General features: G+C 45.8%; 1 long non-coding RNA gene across 1 annotated transcript in view; it reads left to right on the forward strand.

Moving 5' to 3' along the window:
- The window catches only part of LOC115097451, a 311,652-nt gene extending 301,085 nt beyond the window's left edge, over nt 1-10,567 (forward strand). The window contains exons 2-3 of the long non-coding RNA XR_003858285.1: nt 10,226-10,289; nt 10,371-10,567. This is a non-coding gene — a long non-coding RNA (uncharacterized LOC115097451). The remainder of the gene's footprint in view (nt 1-10,225; nt 10,290-10,370) is intronic.
- Nucleotides 10,568-15,386: the final 4,819 nt, after the last annotated feature.

Here is a 15,386-nt window from a genome sequence, read left to right on the forward strand (position 1 = left end):
ACACTTGAAGTCTGTAGAAGCACTCTTTAGTTGTGTTTTTGATCATATTCTTTAGGTTAAGACGGTTGTCTATAATTACTCCAAGGTCTCTCACATGAGTGTGGGTGAGAAGGTGTTTGTGATGGATCTGTGACGAGGGGTTTTCTTGGTTGGAGGAAATGAGGAGGAGTTCAGTCTTAGAGGCATTGATGACCAGGTTTAGACTGTTGAGGAGATTAGTGATGGCTTGTAAGCTGTTGTTCCAGAGTGCGATGGATTTGTTAATAGATTCTGTTATGGGAATCAAAATCTGGACATCGTCCGCATAAATGTAGTGAATAAGGTTAAGACTGGTTAACAGTTGGCAAAGGGGAAGGAGGTAAATATTGAAAAGGGTAGGTGATAGGGATGAACCTTGTGGTACGCCAAGGGAAGAATTTGTAGATGGTGATTCTTTATTGTTTATTTTGACTTTAAAACTTCTATTACTGAGGAACGACTTGAACCAATTGTGGACTGTTCCTGAAATGCCTATGTCTGAGAGGCAATTCAAGAGGATGGGGTGGTTGACTGTGTCAAAAGCCGCCGAAATGTCTAAAAGGATTAGGAGAAAGGTCAGTTAGAGATATGAGTAGGGTTTCTGTGCTGCGAGATTTGCGAAACCCATATTGGGAAGGGAAAAGTAAGTTGTGATCTTCTAAATAATCCGAGAGCTGGATGTTGACCAATTTTTCTGTGATTTTGGCTAGAAATGGTAGATTAGAGATAGGGCGGAAATTTGCCAGCACACCAGGGTCTAGGTTATGTTTCTTGAGGAGTGGTTTCAGGGAGGCGTTTTTTAGATTATCTGGGTAGAGATAATTATCCCTCAAGCCACAGGGTTCTCCCTTCAGTCTAGTTTGTAGCAATAAGTGCGAGTGAAAAATAAAATAATAAAAGGTTTCGGACCCAACGCCGCAGGGTGGTGGGTGGGTTTCATGAGGACTACATCCTGCTGTCCTGGGATAACACCTGTTACAGGTAAGCAACTCTGCTTTATCCCAGGACAAGCAGGATGATAGTCCTCACATATGGATGATTAGCAATCTACAGGCTGACTCATATTTGTTGAGGACCAACAGCGTACTATTTGTGCAACAGGCACAACAACTGGCGTACTGTTGGGAAAAATGAGGCAGCCTGAAATCACAGTGGGTTGGATGTAGAAGGAGTTGGGATTATACTGGAAAAAAGTTCTTTAAAACAGATTGTCCGAAGGCTGAATCTTGTTGTCCTTCTTTGTCCAAGCAGTAATGTGCTGCAAATGTGTGAAGAGAAGTCCATGTTGCAGCTTTACAGATCTCAGTATTTGGTACTGAACGATAATGTGCTACTGAGTTGCCATGGCTCTAACTGAGGGCTCTTTTACTCGTCCATGGAGAGAAAGGCCTGCTTTTTCATAGCAGAAGCCTATACAATCTGCTAGCCAGTTGGAGAGAGTTTGTTTGCCCACTGCCCTACCCGGTTTGTTTTTGTCAAAAGAAACAAAAAGCTGGGTGGATTTCCAATGGACTGCAGTGCGGTCCAGATAAAATGCTAGTGCAAGTTTACAGTCCAAGGTGTGTAAATCTCTTTCGCCCTGGTGAGAGTAAGGTCTTGGAAAGAATGTGGGCAAATTTATAGACTGATTCAAGTGGAAATCAGTAACCACCTTGGGAAGGAATTTAGGGTGAGTAAGCAGGACCACTCGGTCAGGTAGGAACCTGGTATAGGGTGAGTATGTTACAAGTGCTTGTAACTGACTAACTCTTCTAGCAGATGTAATAGCTACTAGGAAGAGAACTTTCCATGTAAGAAATTTAATATTGCAGGAAATCTATGGGCTCAAAGGGAGAATGCATGAGCCTTGTTAGTACATTAAGGTCCCATTTTGAGACTGGTGGCCGTAAAGGGGGTTTTAGTTGATTCAAACTTCTCACAAACCTACTGATAAGGGGTTGCACTGATATCGGTGCATCCCCTACTCCTTTGTGGTAAGCTGAGACAGCACTCAGGGGTACCCTTACTGATGAAGTCTGGAGACCAGATTCTGAAAGATGCCAGAGATAGTCTAATAAAGATGATGTGGGGCAGGAAAAAGGATCAATACTATTTTGCGTGCACCACGTGGTGAATCTGTTCCACTTAGAACGATAGGATTTTCGTGTGGAAGGTTTTCGTGAAGCTACAAGCACTTGAGAGACATTAGTTGAAAGATTGAGTGGTTGCAGAATCAAGCTTTCAACATCCAGGCTGTTAGGGATAGGGTCTGAAGGTTGGGATGGCGCAAATTGCCCTGGTCCTGAGCTATGAGAGTGGGTGCTGAGCCCAGGCGAATTGGTTCCCTGATCGAGAGGTCGAGAAGTATGGGAAACCACACTTGTCGAGGCCAATAAGGGGCTATGAGTATCATTGACCCCTTGTCCTGTTGTAGCTTCATTAGAGTTTTTGCTATGAGCGGTATTGGGGGATATGCATATAAGAAGCCTCAGTTCCAGGGGCGAGCAAAGGCGCTCATGGCTAACTGGTGTCGTTGCTTGTGCAGGGAGCAGAATCTGTCCACTTTGTGATTCAGCTCGGATGCAAAGAGGTCTATTGTTGGTTGACCCCAGTATTGGAAGATTCTAGTTGTTACCGCTGGATCCAGGGACCACTCGTGGGGTTGGAACTGATGAATGAGGCGACCTGCAATGACGTTGTGTATGCCCGCTAAATAAGTGGGCCGGAGAAACATGGAATGTGTTAGGGCCCAGTCCCAAATCTGCGCGGCTTCTTGGCAAAGGAGATAAGAGCCTGTCCCTCCCTGTTTGTTTAGGTACCACATGGCAACTGTGTTGTCTGTATGAGAACAGTCTTGTGTGAACGGCAGTCCTTGAATGCATATAGAGCATAATGTATAGCTCAAAGCTCTAGGAAGTTGATTTGAAATGTTGCTTCGAGCTTTGTCCACGTACCTTGAGTCTGAATATGGTTTATATGCGCTCCCCAACCTAAGGTGGATGCATCTGTAGTTAAGGTTACTTGTGGAACTGGTTGCTGGAAAGGCAGGCCTGTTAACAAGTTGTTCGTGTGTGTTCACCAGAGGAGAGATGAACGTAACTGGTGGGTGATTTGAATTGGAGACCACAGTGGTTGAAAAGCTTGGAGCCACTGTGATTTTAAAGTCCATTCGTTACTTTCATGGCCAATCTGCCTTAGGGGTGAATTGGACTGTGGAAGCCATGTGGCCCAGCATTGTTAGGAATTGATGGGCTGAAGCTGTTTTCTTGGAGCGAAGAGATCTCACTAGTCTGGAGAGTGTGTCTGTGCGGTCTTTTGGTAGGAAGGCTCTTGATACGGTGGTGTTCAACTCTGCTCTGATGAATTGTAGAAGGCGAGATGGTATGAGGTGGGATTTTTGGTAGTTGATAAGAAATCCCAACGAGTAAAGCAGGTTGATTGTGAGCTTGAGAGAGTCGAGAGCTCCTTGTTTCGACTGATTCTTGATGAGCCAGTTGTCCATAGGAAAAATGTGTATGCTTTTCTTGCATAGATCGGCCACAGCTACTGCTAGGCACTTTGTAAATACGCGTGGTGCCGAGGCAAGTCCGAAGGGCAGAACCCGGTACTGAAAGTGTTGATGACCCACTAGGAAATGCAGGTACTTGCGATGAGGAGGGAATATTGGAATGTGAGCGTAAGCGTCATGTAGATCCAGAGAACAGAGCCAATCTCCTATTTGAAGAAGGGGATGCATGGTGCCTAAGGACACCATCCAGAATTTTTCTTTTCGTAGAAATTTGTTGAGATTTCTGAGGTCTAAGATGGGGCGGAGGCCTCCTATTTTCTTTGGAATGAGAAAATAGCGGGAGTAGAATTCTCTACACTGCTGAGGTCGGGGAGCAGGTTCCACAGCCCTGGCTCTCAGGAGGGTGGATAATTCTGTTTCTAGAAGAGTACCCAGAGGGAATTTGGTGGGGAATCTCTGGGTACTGTGAGAAAATCCAGATGGTAACCTTGTGTTATAATGGATAATACCCATTGATCTGTGGTGATGTTTATCCAATTGGGTAGAAAATAGGACTCGGCCTCCGACCGGTAGATTTTGATTTGGGTTTCTGGAGAGGCTGCTGTTCTCTGGGAGTTTTTCAAAACCCAGATGTTTGGCCTGTCTGAGGGGGAGGCTGAGGTCTGGATGCCTTTGGTTGCCTGGGATGACCTTTTTGGGTTGGCCTTGTTGTCCTACCACGAGGAGCTGGTGGATAATACCTTCGTGGTCTGTAGAATGGTCTTGCAGAAGATGGAGTCTCTGCAGTAATAACAGAGAGTTGGCGCAGAGTTTCATTATGATCCTTCAGCTGCACTGTTATGAATCCTGCCCGCGGGCTTCCCCCGTGAGCAGGCTCCTCACCTTGCTGCTTGTTTCTTTCCTGATGCGGCCAGATGCCGCCGTCGTCGTCGGGCCGCGGACTCTGGTTACCTCTTACGGCCCGGAGGCCGCCCATCATGTCTTCTTCACCGCGGCAGGAGCCGCGGACTTCCGCCTGCCACCGTGCCTCTTCACGGCTGGGACCGCTGCCGACGTCCCGGTCATCTTTGCGGCTGGAGGCCGCAATCCCCGAGCTTGCCTGGCGGCCGGGGCCGCCCTCGGGGCCTCCTGCAGCGGCAGGAGCCACTGCTGATGTCAGGACCTGCTCCTCGGCCCAGCCCTGTCTCTGCGACGTCGGTGCAGGGCCACTGTCCACGGTCCTGCACAGCTTCCTGTTTCCCCCTAGGCACGTGGCCGCGCCTCTCTTCAAGATTTAAAGGGCCCACGGCCGGATATGCACTGGGCCCCACCTAGAGACTGTTTCCTGTGCCAGCCCTATAAAAGGGCTGCTCCTGCATTCTACCTTCACCTTGCATCGGAGATAATTCACTCCTGGAAGTCCTTATCTTCCTGCACTCTGTCAGGTTCTTCATGTTCTTCGTAGGAGCTCCACTTCTCGTCAGTTCTTGTTCCATGTCTTCGTCTCTTGAGGTCCTCGTCCAGGTCTTTGATGTCTTGATGTTCCTAACGTCCTCTGTCTCTGCTCTCCGGATGTTCCTGAAGTCCTGATATCCTCGATGGCTAGAGGTTATTGACGTACCTGATCTTCCTGATGTCTGTTCTTGCCATGTTCCAGCTCTCCGAGTTCTCCAGGTGGCCTCTCCGAGGGTAAATCCATTCCGTCCGGTTCCTGTTTCCAGTCACTGGAGCCCCTGCCAGCTGGATTCCGTTCCTGAGCCTGCCCCGCTCCCGCGTGGTTCGTGACCAGCCTCCTTAGGCTGAGTAGGGCACGTAGAGGACAGGGTGGTCCGTGACCAGCCCATTGGGTCCGCCCTTGAAGGTGGGCTGTGTAGGGCGCCCTGAGGAACAGTGCTCACCTGTCTTGTCTAAGTATTCAAAGTCCTTTTCTTCTCATCTGGATTCCCCAAGGACCGTAAGAGTCATCCTTGCCTCGGACATTTCTCGTGCCTGGAGACTTCATCTTCACTAGTCCCAGATGTCTTCTATGACCGGAGCTTCCATCTACCAAGCTTCAGCCCTTGTCTGTCCTCGTCTCGTGTCTGGCCTGCTGCTCCATGCCGATCCCATGAGGCAGGTCCGAAAGAGCTAGGAACGGTCGAAGGACTGTTCATATTACCAACATCTTCTTGTTGGCTCCTGGAGCATGAAGGCCGGCAGAGGGTAAGACCTTGTCTCTGCCATGCTGGGACATGCTGCCAACCCTCGGTTTGGTCCTGGACTTGTCTGGGGTTGGGCCGAGGCCCAAGGGCACATGATAACCCGAAAATAACATGCACAACTGCATCTTGCACCTTTCTCCAAAAAGGTTTTCACCAGTACAAGGAAGTCCGCTAATTTTTTCCTGGACTTCAGGCCTGAGGACGGATGCCTTCAGCCATGCCCATCTTCTGGCACTAATGCCTGTCACTGCCATTCTGGAGGACATCTCGAAAGAGTCATAGGCCGCACGTAACTCGTGCTTTCCTGCTTCAAGACCTTTGTGAATGATGGAACTGAATGTATCTTGATGCTGTTGTGGAAGAGATTCTGTCAGTTCTTGCATCTGCTTCCACAAATTTCTCTGGTATTGCGTCAAATAAAATTGGTATGAGGCAATCCTTGATACAAGCATGGAACCTTGGAACATTTTACGTCCTAAATTGTCCAGAAATTTTTACTCCTTGCCAGGAGGTATAGATGAATGTGGACGGATTCTCTTTGATCTTTTTTGTGCGGACTCTACCACCATAGATTGATCTGGGAGTTGAGGTTTTTGGAAACCAGGTATATGCTGCACCAAGTATGTGGCATCAGTTCAGCTGTTCACTGGTGGAACAGAACAGGGATGTTCCCACAGTTGATGTTGAAGCTCAGCTAGGACTTCGTGCACTGGTATGGCTACTATCTCCTTGGGGGAATCCACAAACTGGAAGACCTCCAAAGCCCTGTGTCTTGTGTCTTCTTCTGTTAACAATTGAAAAGGAGGCGGGACCAGACCTGTGCCCCCTGTTCAGGACCGGAACACCAGCCTACCCGGAAGCTCCAACGAGGTGGGAGGAGTCCAGACGCGCCAGAAAGCGGCGCAAGAGCAGAGAGGAACCGCGGGACCAGACCTGTGCCCCCTGTTCAGGACTGGAACACCAGCCTACCCGGAAGCTCCAACGAGGTGGGAGGAGTCCAGACGCGCCAGAAAGCGGCGCGAGAGCAGAGAGGAACCGCGGGACTAGACCTGTGCCCCCTGTTCAGGACCGGAACACCAGCCTACCCGGAAGCTCCAACGAGGTGGGAGGAGTCCAGACGCGCCAGAAAAGCGGCACGAGAGCGGCTTGGTCCGGACTAGACGGACTGACGGGGAACTCTTGGTGTCTGTCCCAATTCTGAGCTACACATAAGGTAACATAGACTTGAAGCGTTCAAATTTCTCTTTTCTGTGAACTGTCTTTAACTTAATGCCTGCAAAAAGGAAAGGAAAGGGAAGGTAAGGGCTTTCCCTTCAGAGCCCTTGCCTCCCTTATTACAATTAGAAATTGACCGTTTCATGACACAGCTGGCAATTGAGGGACCCAGTGAATCCGCTAAGATCCCTCCGGGAGGAGAACGGGAGGACCTTTTGGATGAGGCATCCCTCAGTCCAGAACAACGTTCGCCTCCGGTACAGCGAGGAGCAGACGGAGATGTAGCTGAGTCAACCACCAAAGAAGTGGTTTGTCTTACAGCGAAAGAAGGTGCTGAATCCGTGCCCAGAAAAGAGGGAGGAGGCCCAGAAGGGGAACTTTCTTCTGAGGAGGCCCTCCCCCTGGAAGGGACTTCTGCAAAATCTGCAAGTATATATCAGGAATCCCCTCAAGTGAGACAATCTGGGGATTCTCAGCTCCCGCTAGTTAGGCCTGAGACGATAACATTGCGAGCCATATGGGATTTGGTCAGTGGCCTTAATGTAACTGTGAATAGGCTTGAAAGTAAAATTGATGCTGTTTCTAATAATTTTCAATAACAGTTTCAGGTAGTGCAACATCAGGTGGATGATGTTATGGTTAGAGTTCAGAGAGTGGAAGAAAATGTTAAAACTATTCAGTCTTTAAACTTAGTTGTTGTAAAGGACCAGTTAATGAACTCACGAAGATTAGAAATGTTAGAAAATAATGCTTGACATCTAAATGTTAGAATTCTAAATTTCCCTAAAATAGCTGGTGAAATACCGTTTGTTACAGTGAAGAGATTTCTACAAGAGGAGCTCTGTTTTTCCGAGAATAACATGTTATCAATTAATTCTTGTTTCTTTATAAAAAAAAAAAAGAGCTCCTCAAATGGTAGTTTCAATTCCAACTAATCTTACCAGCTTTTTAGAAAACTCTGCTTTAGAGGTTATGGAAAGAGATACCTTAATTGTATCTTTTATTACTACTACAGATATTAGTAAACTGATGAAAAATTATTTTCAAAGATACCCGATTTCCTATTTAGGTCAAAACGTAAAAATCTTCCCAGACCTTGCACCTATTACTCGTACTAAAAGACGAGAATTTTTGGTACTTAAACAGAGAGTTGTTTCTATGGGATTCTCTTTTCTTTTGAAATACCCCTGCCAGTGCATTATGAAAAAGGGAAATGAGTTTTTCAGCTTTACTCAAATAGATCAGTTGCGTCAATTCATAGAGGCACGGGAGCCATTAACCTCCTCTCCGGTGTCGCAATCTAATGAGACATGAACAAATTAAAACCAGCAGTGGTTTATGTATTTATCTTATATGGTATAAATATTTTATTTAATTCCCAATGAATCTCCTTATTACTGTGTAGTCTCAGTTATATCCATTATTGCTTTATTAGTTAGTTTCTCATTTACAAATTAATATATATCAGCTATAGTATTGTACATTAGCGGTATACCTTTAACTGTTTGATTTAGATATATTTAATTATTATAGCTGAATTTACTGATATTTAAAGTTTCAGTGCAAGGAATTGAATGAATATAATTTCTTATTTGTAAAATTGAAAAATGATAAATAAATAATTAAAAAAACAAAACAAAACAATTGAAAAGGAATTGTGTCTGACATTTCCTTTACGAAGTTGGAGAAGGAGAGGTCCTCAGATGGTGACTTTCTCCTTTCTTCTGGTGGAGAGGGCTCTGATAATATATCTTCAGAAGAAGAATCGGTATCCACATCTTTCCAGGTATCTGATAATGTGTGATGTTGAGGAGTGGAAGGAGGGATGAAGAATGGCATCGAAGGATGTAAAGGCATTGATGGATCCCTCGATGGTTTTGGTTGAGACTTTGGTGGCATCAATGGAGCTGGACATGGAATTGATGGCACCGATGGAAGAGTTGGATGGCTCGGTTCAAAGAGTCCTGATGGTCCCGGCCTTGGCTCAGGCATCAGTGACTGTTCAGAGTCCGAGGCCTCTTCATTTGAAGAACCGGGAATTGGTATCTGTTTTGGATGTTTGGTCGGTGCCTTCAGCTTCGATGGCGCAGGTTGCGTCAGTAGATCAAGGTATCGAGTCTTGTGAACAATGATGTGAGAACCGATGGCTCTGGCATCGGTGGCGATGTTGGCATCGGCACCGGTGGATGTAGATCTCGAAGGGCCTCTGAGTGCCTAGCGGATGAATCTGTCCAGTTCCTACTGTATAGCTGATGAAGACAGAGCAGCTATAGGGGGTGGCAGAGAAGGCAGAACTGGCTCTTCCACAGATCCCTGTGGTTACACAGTACCCGGCACCGATATTGGTGGGGATCGCCTTGGACTTTGAGGTATCGAGGGCGTAGACGGCTCCTCTAACCTAGTCCTCTTCGGTGGCAGCTCGATGGGCATCAAAGCCGCACCAGAAACCGAGCCAGCATCGGGTGTGGAAGATCGTCGATGCCGGTGTTGAAGTTTTTCTCGGTGCTCTTTTTCTCCAGCACAGAGGAAGATTTAATCGCTGACCTTGACTGAGTCGGAGACGGGTGGTCACCACTTCCTTCAAGTATCCGTCGGGTTTTAATTACCAGTTTTTTAGCTGCTCCTGCCGGTGACGACTGCGTCGATGTCGATTGAAGTAACCGAATTTTGAACAGGCTTTCCATTTTTTCCAGACGGACCCGGCTGCCTTTAGCTGTCACTTTGGCACTTTGAGGACAAGAAGTAACATTATGTCCTGCGCCCAAGCATAATACGCACTCGTCACGGGGGTCGGTGATCGACATCGTACGAGGGCAATTTGGGCATTTTTTAAATCCGGTTGCCATGATAATAAAACTTGAAGGCCGGACAGCCTTCTGGCAATGAAGAATGGTAAGAACGGAATCGACCGCAATAAATTTTACTCACCGACAGATGAAAAATGGATGTAAAGTGGGAGACCCCTATGAAGGGATAACATTTTGAGAAATTTTTGAAACTTTTTCCGTGAGGAAAAATTGTTTGAAGAATCACACAGGGTTCCTAACTGCGAGGCTAATTGCAGCACAGAAAAAAGAAGACTGAAGGAATACCCCTGTGGCTCGAGGGATAATGGCATGCTGGGCATGCTCAGTGGGCTCAGTGTGCCAGTCAAAAGTTTCTAGAAACTTTGACAGAAAGTTTTCAATGATAGGGCTCTGTCCAGTGACATCACCCACATGTGAGGACTATCATCCTGCTTGTCTTGGGATAATGAATGGTACTCAATTATTTAATACGTGTTGTTAAATGATTGTCCAGCTGACCTTTAAAAATGGCTGTTTAGGGCCGTCTTCTGGTGGATGTAACCGGAAAATGGAAGAAAAGAGCCGAACAAACAGACAGCATCAGTAAGTTGTTTTTCTTTTGTGCTTTACTTCAATGCTATTTATGTAGATTATTGTTGATGAATCATTGTGGTACGTTTATAGATAACCGACTTGCCCCATGAAGAAGGTATTCATCTGAAACATGAACCGTGTCGGGCATTCAGTTTATAAAGCTTCGATGGAAACTGGGCGATGGACTGCATCTGCATTTGCCTTTGAAAGAACACTCAAGGAATATATTCATTTTTAACGCTATGACACAGCTAAGTGGATGTCTAACAACTTATAAATAAAGCAAAAGTGCGTACATGAACTTTATTAATCTGTGAGAATCACGTTGAAGGTTTCTTTTTCTTGAAAATTTGACAAAATTTGATGAACATTACACTATAGAAACGATAACAAAAAATTTTTTTTTGCACACAAGAATTACGTTTTATTAGTTTGGATTGCATACACATGAAAAAGATAAAATAAATGAATGACCAGTGATTATAAAGGATGGCTGAGTTAAATATGTGACAGCACGTATGATGATTGCCAGTATGAGGTCATTATTATTCAAATACCACTTTTGTGAATTTTGAGGTGCAATAGTTACATGTTTGTAGATTGTGTATTGTTTGACTACTATCTGGCATGTAATTTCTTTAGAGATTCGGTTTTTGTAGTTGTTCTTGATTGCCAGGGATGCTTTTTAGTGTCTTCAGGTGTCTGGCACCCAAGGGTGCTGCTGAATACCAATGGTGATACTTCACACGCAATCCACTACTGCAGTTTTTGTGCCCATCCAGACCATGACATGGACTGCTAGGCCCACAGGTGCTGCGTCTTTCCGTGCATACGTGTCACTGCTGGCTTGATGGAGTACCACAGCACGGGTGCACAGCACTGCTGTTGCAGGATGCAGATTCAGCGAAGGGGCACCACCATTACTAGGTGCCTGCTGGCATGTGTTCTTCTGGTGCCAGCAGACATTCCATACAGGTGCGTTGGGATGCCTCGGCTGAGAATACAATCCTATTCACTCCATTTTTGGGGTACATACCAGGGTACCTCCCCTTTTCAGGAGGGGACAGGGCCCTTATGGGCTTTCTTCCTTATTGGCTTACGTTGGATCCCCTTTAGGGGGAATCTCCTAGACACATTCCCTTTCCGGTGTGTGGCTCTGACTAGGGCAATGACACAGCCCTTGATTTGTATGAATCAGTGCAGCAATATGGGCCAACTGTAGTCACTTTTGCTGGTTTTCTTATGCCTGGCTGTCATGTTGGCCCTACAGTCCAACTAGGAGGGCACTAGCCAGTGTTCCGGTCACCATGAGGACCTCATAGGTCAGCAATTGTGCCCCATTTTCATCCGGAGAGTGGAAGGGTTTCTGGAATCAAACTAATCCGATTCAATAGTGTGTCCTCCCACCACCTCAGGGGTGAGAGGTCTGACTTTTGGCTTTAGAGAGATGTCTTCAGTAAGCTCCCTCTTGGTGCCTTGTTTTCTGCTCAGAGAAGGGGTTGTTTTTCACACCCCTTTCTCTGGTTTGGCTTAGCCTCTGAGTGGCAGCCACACTCTGTTTTTGCATGGTATCCAAAGACTAACCATTGGGAGCTCTCGCTTCTCCGTTGCACTATTACGCAGCGGGAGTGCCTTGTGATGGGTGATGAGCTACCCAGATTGGGAGTCCTCGAAGAGTCAGGTATTCCCTTTCCTGGAAATCTGCTCCCTAGTAGCAGATGTGGATTCCTCTCACAGTGGCACAGTGCCTCTTTGGACACCTACTGAGCGCAAAGTGCATAGTTTCACTTCGTGCTGCTCCTACTCATTAATGTCGAGTTGGGTGGCACTCTACCTCTGAGTGGAGGTTTCTCCTCCCTCTATTTCTTCATGGGCATATTTGCCTTCTGACAGCTCGTCCTATCTAGGGTGATTTGGGTCAAGGATGGAGGACTGCGTGAGAGCGACTATCCACCTATATAGCAGTTACTTATGGGATCTTTTCCCCTCTGTTCGTTGGCAGACATAGCAGTTCCTATCCATGCAGATGTTTCCGCTTGTGTACCACGATGTTATCAAGTGGAACAGCAGGTTATTTTGAACCAAAGATTTGATACCTAGGCTCGGTAGGTGGGCAGTCTGCTCAGCAGATCAGACTGTTCCTTCTCTGGTACCCTCAGGGTTCCCAGATCAGGGAGGAAGACCTCTTCCTCATGGACTGCCTTTTCAAGCATTCCTGTTTTCGCTCTCAGCAGAGAGGTTTTCAGACTTCTTCCTTAGGTTGTTCTAATCCTGCTGAAGTCTAGGGCTCTCTCAGTATCTTTACCCCTGTGGTCTGTACTTGCCTCAGTGGCAACTCCCTGCTGGGACTTACAGGGAGTTTATAAGATTGGGAAGTTTCCCATATATATTTTCTACAGCCTAGAGGCTGTTCCCTTTGTCCTGTAGCTTAGGGGTCTGCCTCCTTGTATTGCTTACCTCTTCTGACTTTCAGTCAGATAGTTCAGGAGGAAACCAGAGGGTGCATGTGTATGGTTGTCATATATACCTTCTCAGAAGGGTAAGGATTAGGAATCCTTTCCCTGCTTTGGCCAGATCCCTGGCCCTCCCTTTTGCCTGGCTTGCTCTGATGGTGAAGTACATCATTCAGCTGAGATTCAATAGTGGCTCACTACCATGCTCAGCATCTTAGCATGGAGCTCCCTGGGGAGGAGTAGCCCTTCCTGCTTAGGCACTAAGAGTTTTTATTCCATCTGTCCTTGAAGGTCATATCTTGTACTTGTAGTAGCTCAGTGGGTAGGGTCTGTTGCAGACCCGGATACTTCTTGCCGCCACATCTCTGGGCAGACATTTGGACTCTACACTCCCTGTTCTATTTAAACATACTTTGGGCATCACTCTGCTTGTCTAATCCGTCTTGTTATTTGGCTGATTACAAAATGCAGTTTTCATTCTACTGGGCTTTCTAGCCCAGCTGATTTTCAGTTGTCTTGTGACACCAAAAAAAAAACCAAAACAAACCAACCCTTTGTCATCTTGATCCAAGTACTTTTTTCTCTTGTACTTGGAAATTTTTGCCTTTGCCTGTACCATCTGAATCTAGGCCTACTGGCCCTCCCTTTTGCCTGGCTTGCTCTGATGGTGAAGTACATCATTCAGCTGAGATTCAATAGTGGCTCACTACCATGCTCAGCATCTTAGCATGGAGCTCCCCGGGGAGGAGTAGCCCTTCCTGCTTAGGCACTAAGAGTTTTTATTCCATCTGTCCTTGAAGGTCATATCTTGTACTTGTAGTAGCTCAGTGGGTAGGGTCTGTTGCAGACCCGGATACTTCTTGCCGCCACATCTCTGGGCAGACATTTGGACTCTACACTCCCTGTTCTATTTAAACATACTTTGGGCATCACTCTGCTTGTCTAATCCGTCTTGTTATTTGGCTGATTACAAAATGCAGTTTTCATTCTACTGGGCTTTCTAGCCCAGCTGATTTTCAGTTGTCTTGTGACACCAAAAAAAAAACCCAAAACAAACCAACCCTTTGTCATCTTGATCCAAGTACTTTTTTCTCTTGTACTTGGAAATTTTTGCCTTTGCCTGTACCATCTGAATCTAGGCCTACTGATGCTAGTCAGAGTTCATTGTTTGGAAGCTCTTGGCTGTGCTGGTTTTTGTGCAGCTCAGTGGGGCTTCTCGCTCCATGCTCGCATTACACCCCTGCCTTCAGATGTCTTGCTGCATATCAGGGTTTCTGCCTCTGTCTTTTTTATCTTTCTCTTTGAAGTGAAAAACCCAATTCTTTTTCCTCCTAGGGCCATTATAGGTCAGTTGCCCCACCGAAAAAGAGGAGGAAATATTGGTCTTCCGCATTAAAGGATTTCCCCATTTTTCCTGTTTTCAGCAGCCTCTAGCCTGGGAATTTTATTTATTTATTTATTTATTTATTTATTTATTTATTTAACAGTTTTTTATACCAACCTTCATAGTAAATAACCATATCGGATCGGTTTACAGTTTAACAAAGGGAAAAACTAGAGTAAACAAATTCAAGTAAACGAAAGATAACAATAGGTAGGAATAAGTCAAAGTTACAAATCAACAGGGGGAGAGAACTTGGAAGCTTACTACAAGCTGGAAAGAAGAAAGGCCGGTAATAAAAGTATTGTTACCATAGAGTGTACGAGTTATAAAACTTAAAAAACTGTGCTTTACCCTGAAAGTCTCAGAGTCCATTTTTTTTTTTTTTTCGAGAAAACAGAGTGCCAGACCAGGTAGGAGTGAAAGGCCAACTAGTAATTGTCTGGTGGTTCAGGGAAGGCTTGGTGAAAGAGTCAGGTTTTAAGTCTTTTTCTGAAAGTTAAAAGGCAAGGCTCCAGTCTGAGATTTGAAGGGATACTATTCCAGATAGATGGGCCTGCTAACGAAAAGGCTCTGTCTCTGGTCGTGGCGAGGCGTGTGGCTTTAGTGGGGGGAACATTGAGCATGCCTTTATGAATATCTCTAGTTGGTCTGTTAGAGGAATGGAGTTTGAATGGTATTTCCAGGTCAAGTTGAAGTTGATGATGGATGGTTTTGTGGATTAAGGTGATTGATTTGTATAGTCCTCACACATTGGAATGGCCAATGTGTGAGGACTGCCATCCTGCTTGTCCTCAGAGAAAGCAGAGCTGCTTACCTGTAACAGGTGTTCTTCAAAGACAGCAAGATGTCAGTCCTCACAAAACCCACCTGCCTCCCCTATGAGTTGGTTTTTCAATGTATTTGCTATATCATGGACTGAGGGATTCTGCCTGAAAGACAGGGAGGAGGCTACAGTAGAGCATGCCAAAAGCTCTAGAATCTTTGAGAATAAAGTTCTGTGTCGGGCTCCACTAGATGATGTCACCCATGTGTAAGGTTTGACATCCTGCTGTCCTTGGAGAACATCTGTTATAGGTAAGCAACTCCTCTCTCCACTACAGATAAAACTAGAACTGAAGGGTTCTAACAACTTGTTGATTAGAAGATATACGGTCAAGTAGCCTGTGTAAGATACCAGATTCACAAAAAATCATAAACAATGATAATATACAGAAAAAATGTATAGTAATCTTGGGCTCAATATTCAAAACACATTCAACACTATTTATC

The sequence above is a fragment of the Rhinatrema bivittatum genome, chromosome 1, assembly GCF_901001135.1.
Source record: "Rhinatrema bivittatum chromosome 1, aRhiBiv1.1, whole genome shotgun sequence".
Lineage (NCBI taxonomy): Eukaryota > Metazoa > Chordata > Amphibia > Gymnophiona > Rhinatrematidae > Rhinatrema > Rhinatrema bivittatum.